We start from the raw sequence: 7,185 nt of genomic DNA, 5'->3' as shown, positions 1-7,185 counted from the left end.
GAGGCAGAGCCTGCAGTGAGCTGAGATCATGCCACTGCACTCCAGCCTGGTGACAGAGCAAGACTCCATCTCAAAAAATAAATAATAAATAAAATAAATCAGCATTTCTATTGTAGCCTCCTTATTTTGAGAAAATATTTCTTTAGAAATCTAAAAGTCTGGCCCTTTACATCATTACGGCCCCCAAATAATAGAGGACTTTACACACAGAAAACACATGCCCCTCAAGATTCTCTCTTTAACCTCTACCTTATTCTGTTTGGATTAGGACATTTGGGGATTGTGAAATGACAATCAAGTTGAGTATAAGCAATCCAAAACCATGTGCTGACACTGGATCCTGGAAGAGGACTTTCTTCAGAATCTTTTTCATCTGTTAACTTTTCTCTGGGCTCAAACTTTTTTCTTTCTTTCTTTTTTTTTTCTTTGAGACAGAGTTTTGTTCTTGTTGACCAGGCTGGAGTACAGTGGTGCAATCTCGGCTCACTGCAACCTCTGTCTCCCGGGTTCAAGCAATTCTCCTGCCTCAGCCTCCCAAGTAGCTGGAATTACAGGCATGTGCCACCATGCCCACCCACCTAATTTTGTATTTTTAGTAGAAACTGGGTTTCTCCATGTTGGTCAGGCTGGTCTCGAACTCCCAACTTCAGGTGATCCACCTACCTCGGCCTCCCAAAGTGCTGGTATTACAGACATGAGCCACCGCGCAAAGCCTAGGCTCAAACTAGGATCGAAAGTTATTTTTAGTTCTTCTTGTTTCTTAAATACTTGAAATGTGCTGCTGCATCATGTTTTCCTTATATATTTATTCATTCAACTAACTTCAGGTGGAAGGTACTTACAAGTTTACAAGTCCTTTCCCAAAGTGGAAATAACATAAAAATTTTGCATAAAAGACACTCAATGTTTCTCAACGGGTATCTGAGAGTCTAATCAGGCTATTAACTTGGTTCAGAATAACCACCAACAACAAATGTGAGTTTTTTTTTTTTGATCACATCTAAGTATTTTCCCCTGTAAACTAATACCTATATTTTAAATGCATTTTCAAAATGTTTCATTTGGCCATGTGATAATTATTTCCCCTGTAAAAAGCTACAGGATTTTAGTTTAAGAGCAAATGAGATAGAGTGTCTGGTCCATGAGAAGGCTAAGTGGAAAGATCAGCACCTGAAATTTGTAACCGGTAACAAGACAAACTCCAAAGCTGCCTTGTTCATGTAATCAACAGTATGTGAGTTGAAATAAACTAGTGAGCTCATTTCTGCCTACATACCAACTTACCAATCAACAGGAGGGAAAGAAATTGCTCAAATGTGACTACTGTTAACAAACATCTAAATATTAGACAGTCTCTGCTAAAATCGTAACCTATCAATTCTGAAATCATTCCTTCGACTTCTGTTATGTTTTTAATCCCGCCCCAAAACACAAACACACAAAAAAACAGCAGCCACGTTTAAAATGTAAATTCCTCCCTTTTTCAAAGTAACTTGCTTAGAAAAATACGTTAAAATGTAACAGACAAACCAATTACAACATTTAAAAAAACTAAAATGATCAGTAACACACACAAATCCCTCAAGTTTAGCAAAGTGTGTATTTTTAATCTGTTGGAGGTTTCCTATCATACTAATAAGCAACAACGTTTAAGTCATCCCAATGCCTAAAACACCAGCTTACACATAACATATTTGTTCTTAACTCTGATGACGCTTAAACCCAGACCCAAACTCACACCATTTCCCCCTCCTGGCACACTGAAATATTCGAGGGGAAATCAAAGAAATCAGGTATGTTATGTGCCAGTATCTTCTTCCAGAGTAGGCTCAAACTCGTGTTTGCCCGCAAATGTCATCGTCCCAGTAAGTCTGCAAATTCTTACTAGCGCTGGAGTACAAAGAGGCCTGACCACAGAAACACCTGTCCTAGCACCAGGAAGACCCTGAGTCAGCGCCAGCCCCAAAGCCTTGGCTGCAGCGATGGGGTGCAAGAGGTGGCCGCTGGCCTCGCGGGTGCGGCAGACAGGGTCCCACATGCCCGGCCCTCCTCCCAAGAACCAGGAAACCTGTCAGGCCGGCTGGGATCCACCCTCCTCAGACCCTCGCGCTCCAGCCCAGCGCCGCCCCCGCCCGCCCAACTGCACCCGGACCGCCTCGGCCTCGTGACTGCATTCTGCCACCTCATCCCTCCCTGGCGACCTGAAGGCCCCGCCACCTTCCCCGCGCAGCCTGGGCTCGGGCTGCCTCTGGGGCAGAAGCGCCCAGCCGCCCCCGCTACCCGGCCCCTATCTCATCCGTTCCTCAGCGGCCCGGTCCCGCCGACCCCAGGCCCCAGTCTCTGGCCTCGCCCTCCGCGGCTGTTCCCATCCCAGCCCACTCCCCAGCCAGCTACCTAGAGGCAAGGGCGGCAGAGCACTTCCACCCAGGGCTCCAGGTTGAAGAGAGCCAGGTGCTCTGGGCCTCGCTCCTTCTTCCGCCGCGGCAGCACCCCCGCCGCCCCCACCACTGCCGTAGCGCCCCAAAGGCTCGGTCGCTTGCTCCAGGGCCGGCCCCCACAGGCTGGCCGCCCAACTGCCCAGAAAGGAGTGAGGCAGGTGGAGCGCGGAAGGGGCCCGCAAGCGCGAAAGGAGGGAAAGGGGCGTGCAACCCCCAGGAAGGCTGGATTGGCCTGCGGAGACTGAGGAGGCACGTGGCGGCGCGAGTGAGGGGCGGGGCCCGGGAGGGGGCGGGGCCTGGAAATAGTGTAAAGAAAAGAAAGAAGCTTTTGCTTTCAAAAACTCAGGCAGAACAACTAAGCCAAAATATGTTTAAAAAGGTTTAAAAAGAAAAACTATAAAATAAAAGAGGAGGGAACTGTGGGAAGCAGAAAAGTTCCTGTGGTCCCAGCTCCACGGGAGGTTAAGTGGGAGGACTGCTTGAGCCCAGGAGTTCAAGGGTGCAGTGAGCTATCATTGTGCCACTGCACTCCAGCCTGGATGACAGAGGGAGACCCCATCTGTGACAAAAACACTATGGGGCCAGATACAGCGGCTCATGCCTCAAATCCCAGCACTTTGGGAGGCCAAGGCTGTGGATGACTTGGTCGAGACCAGCCTGACCAACATGGTGAAACCCTGTCTCTACTAATTACCTGGGCGTGGTGGCACGTGCCTGTAATCCCAGCTGCAGGTCTGCACCACCATGCTTGACTAATTTTCTTAAATTTCTACAGATGGTGTCTTGCTATATTGCCCAGGCTGCTCTCGAACTCCTGGCCTCGGGTAGTGTTGGAAATAGATGCTCGGTACAGCAAAGAAAAATTAGCACTGAAACAAAGGGTCTTTCAGCAATGCAAATTTTTACTTCCTGGACTGCAAGAAGGGTATTCCCGGTAGCCATTGTGCCATGAGAAAACAATGAACAAAGGAGGAACCAGGTGAGCTGATCCCAGCTCTCTTTTCTTTTCTTTTTTTTTTTTTTTTTTTTTTTTTTGAGACAGTCTTGCTCGGTCACCCAGGCTGGAGTGCAGTGGCATGATCTTGGCTCACTGCAACCTCTGCCTCCCAGGTTCGAGCGATTCTCCTGCCTCAGCCTCCCAAGTAGCTAGGACTACAGGCATGCACCACCACACTTGGCTAATTTTTGTATTTTTAGTAGAAGTGGGGTTTCGCCGAGTTGGCTAGGCTTGTCTCAAACCCCTGATCTCAAGTGATCCACCTGCCTCAGCCTCTCAAAGTGCTGGGATCATAGGCATAAGCCACCATGCCTGCCCCAGTATATGTATTTTGAATGAATGAATGAATGAACATTCAAAAAATGTTAGCTATTAGTATCTTTCACAAACAATAGGCCCACAGCAAATATATCTTCCCAAATAAAAAGGAAGTACTCATCACAGAGATTATTTCACCACTCCAGAAAAAAAAGATGAAAACTTTTAAAAGAGTGTTTTGTAGACTGGGCATGGTGGCTCATGCCTGTAATCCCAGCACTTTGGGAGGCCAAGGCAGGCAGATCACCTGCGGACAGGAGTTCAAGACCAGCCTGACTAACATGGAGAAACCCCATCTCAATGAAAAATGCAAAATTAGCTGGGCGTAGTGGTAAATGCCTGTAATCCCTGCTACTCAAGGGGCTGAGGCAGGAAAATTGCTTGAACCCAGGAGGCAGAGTTTTCAGTGAGCCAAGATTGTGCCACTGCACTCCAGCGTGGGCAACAAGAAGCAAAACTCTGTCTTAAAAAAAAAAGAAAAAAGAGTGTTTTGTGGTGGAGCACAGTGGCTCATGCTTGTAATTCCAATGCTTTGTGAGGCCAATGTGAGAGGATCACTTGAGGACAGGAGTTACAAACCAGCCTGGGCAACATAGCAAGACCCTATCTCTACAAAAAATAAAAATACAAAATTAGCCAGGCATGGTGGTGCATGACTGTAATCCCAGCTACTTAGAAAAGCTGAGGCAGCAGAATCACTTGAACCCATGAGGCGGAGGTTTCAGCAAGCCAAGATTGAGCCATTGTACTCCAGTCTGGACAACAAGAGTGAAATTTCATCACACACACACACAAAAAAACATCAGCCAGGCATGGTGGTGTGTACCTGTAGTCCCAGCTACTCAGCAGGCTGAGGTGAGGATTGCTTGAGCCCAGGAAGTCAAGGCTACAGTAAGTCATGATCACACCACTGCACTCCAGCCTGGGTGACAGAGCGAGACTCTGTCTCAAAAATAATAATATAATAAAAGTTAAATTTTTTTTTTCTTTTTGAGACAGAGTCTCGCACTGTCACCCAGGCTGGAGTGCAGTGACAAAATCTCGGCTCACTGCAACGTCTGCCTCCTGGGTTCAAGTGATTCTTCTGCCTCAGTCTCCTGAATAGCCGGGATTACAGGTGTGCAACAGCATGCTTGGCTAATTTTTGTATTTTTAGTGGAAACAAGATTTCACCCTGTTGGCCAGTCTGGTCTCAAACTCCTGACCTAAAGTGATCTGCCTGCCTCAGTCTCCCAAAGTGCTGGGATTACAGGCATGAGCCACCATGCTCAGCCAAAAGTTAACTTTTTCCCCCAAGATGGAGTCTCACCCTGTCATCCAAGTTGGAATGCAATGATGCCATCTCGGCTCACTGTAACCTCTGCCTCCTGGGTTCAAGAGATTCTGCTGCTTCAGCCTCACAAGTAGTTGGGAGTACAGGTCATGTCACCACATGCTTGCTAATTTTTGGCTAATGTTTGTATTTTTAGTAGAGAAAAGGTTTTGCTATATTGTCAGGCTGGTCTCAAACTCCCAGTCTCAGCTGATTCACCTGCCTTGGCCTCCCAAAGTGTTGGCATTATGGATGTGAGCCATCCACCCGGCCAGGTGAATTTTTTAACAAATAAAACAAAAAAAAATGTTTGATCTATTTAGTAGATACAGTTGCAGGTTTTCTTATCGTGGAGCGCTGAGGTCTGGGCTTGGAGTGTAGCTATGACCAAATAGTGAACATTGTACTCAATAGGAGAATATTCAAGCCTCACCCTCCTCCCATCTTTTGGAGTCTTCAGTGTCTATTTTTCCTCCTGTGTACCTATTGTTTAACTCCCACACATGAGAACCATCAGTATTTGACTTTGTTTCTGAGTTATTTCATTGAGGATATGTCCTCCAGTTCTATCCACACTGCTGGAAAAGGCATGATTTCATTCTTTTTGTGGCTGAGTCATGTTCCACGGTGTATATGTACCACATTTTCTTTATCCAGTCATCTGTGGATGGACACTTAAGTTGATTCCATATCTTTGCTACTATGAATAGTGCTGTGATAAACATATGGGTACAGGTACTTTTTGATATATTGATTTATTTCCCTTTGGGTAGATACCCAGTAGTGAGATTGCTGGTTGAATGGCAGTTATATTTTTAGTTCTTTGAGAAATCTCCATGCTGTTTTCTGTAATGGTTGTACTAATCTACATTCCCACCAACAGTGTATAAGCATTCCCCTTTCTCTGCATCTTTGCCAATATCTGTTGTTTTCTGGATTTTAATTTTTATAGAGATGGGGGGGTCTCATTATGTTGCCCAGGCTAGTCTCAAAGTCCTGACCTAAGTGATCCACCCACCTCGGCCTCCCAAAGTACAGGGTTACAGGCATGAACCACCACATCTGGCTGTTTTCTGACTTTTTATTAATAGCATGTGCTGGATGCAGTGGCTTACGCCTGTAATCCCAGCACTTTGGGGGGGCCTAGGTAGGCAGATCACGTGAGGTCAGGAGTTTGAGACCAGTCTGGCCAACATGGTGAAGCTCCATCTATACTAAAAGTACAAAAATTAGCTGGGCATGGTGGCATACACCTGTAATCCCAGCTACTCAGGAGGCTGAGGCAGGAGAATTGCTTGAGCCCAGGAGGCGGAAGTTGCAGTGAGTCAAGATTGTACCACTGTACTTCAGCCTCGGTGACAGAGCAAGACTCCCTCTTGTTTTTTGTTTTTTGTTTTTTGTTTTTTGTTTTTAGGTAGAGTTTTGCTCTTGTTGCCCAGGCTGGAGTGCAGTGCCGCAATCTTGGCTCACCAAAACCTCTGTCTCCCAAGTTCAAGCAATACTTTTGCCTCAGCCTCCCGTGTAGCTGGGATTACAGGCACGCACCATCAAGCTAGGCCAATTTCGTATTTTTAGTAGAGACAGGTTTTCTCCATGTTGGTCAGGCTGGTCTTGAACTCCCGACCTCAGGTGATCTGCCTGCCACGGCCTCCCAAAGTGCTGAGATTACAGGTGTGAGCTACTGCACCTGGCCCCAAGACTCCCTCTTAATAATAATAATAGCTTGTGCTTCTTCAAACATAACCTTAACATTGCTCCATGATGAGGTCATGTCTGTGCTCCTTCCCTTTGAATTTGAGAAGGCCTCTAACTGGCAGAAGTGATTCAAGGTATATCAGAAAAGGTGACACCATTTGTCCATGGTCTTCCTGGGATGCTTGCTCTTTCACCCAGTTGCCATGCTGTGTGGAAGCCCAGATCACAGGGAGAGGCCACATTTTCATCTTCCAATCAACAGTCCCACCACAGGTTTGAGATGACAGTCAACATCAGTTGCCAGACATGAGATTGAAGAAGGCTTTACGATGACTCCAGCCCCAGCCACTGCAATAACAGGAGAGATTCCAAGTGAAAATCACCTACCTGAACCAGTCAACTCCCAGACCATGAAAAAAAAAAAA

The sequence above is a fragment of the Cebus imitator genome, unplaced genomic scaffold, assembly GCF_001604975.1.
Source record: "Cebus imitator isolate Cc_AM_T3 unplaced genomic scaffold, Cebus_imitator-1.0 Scaffold166, whole genome shotgun sequence".
NCBI classification, from domain to species: domain Eukaryota; kingdom Metazoa; phylum Chordata; class Mammalia; order Primates; family Cebidae; genus Cebus; species Cebus imitator.
The sequence above is the reverse complement of the archived record's forward strand: the minus strand, read 5'-3'. Positions refer to the sequence as shown.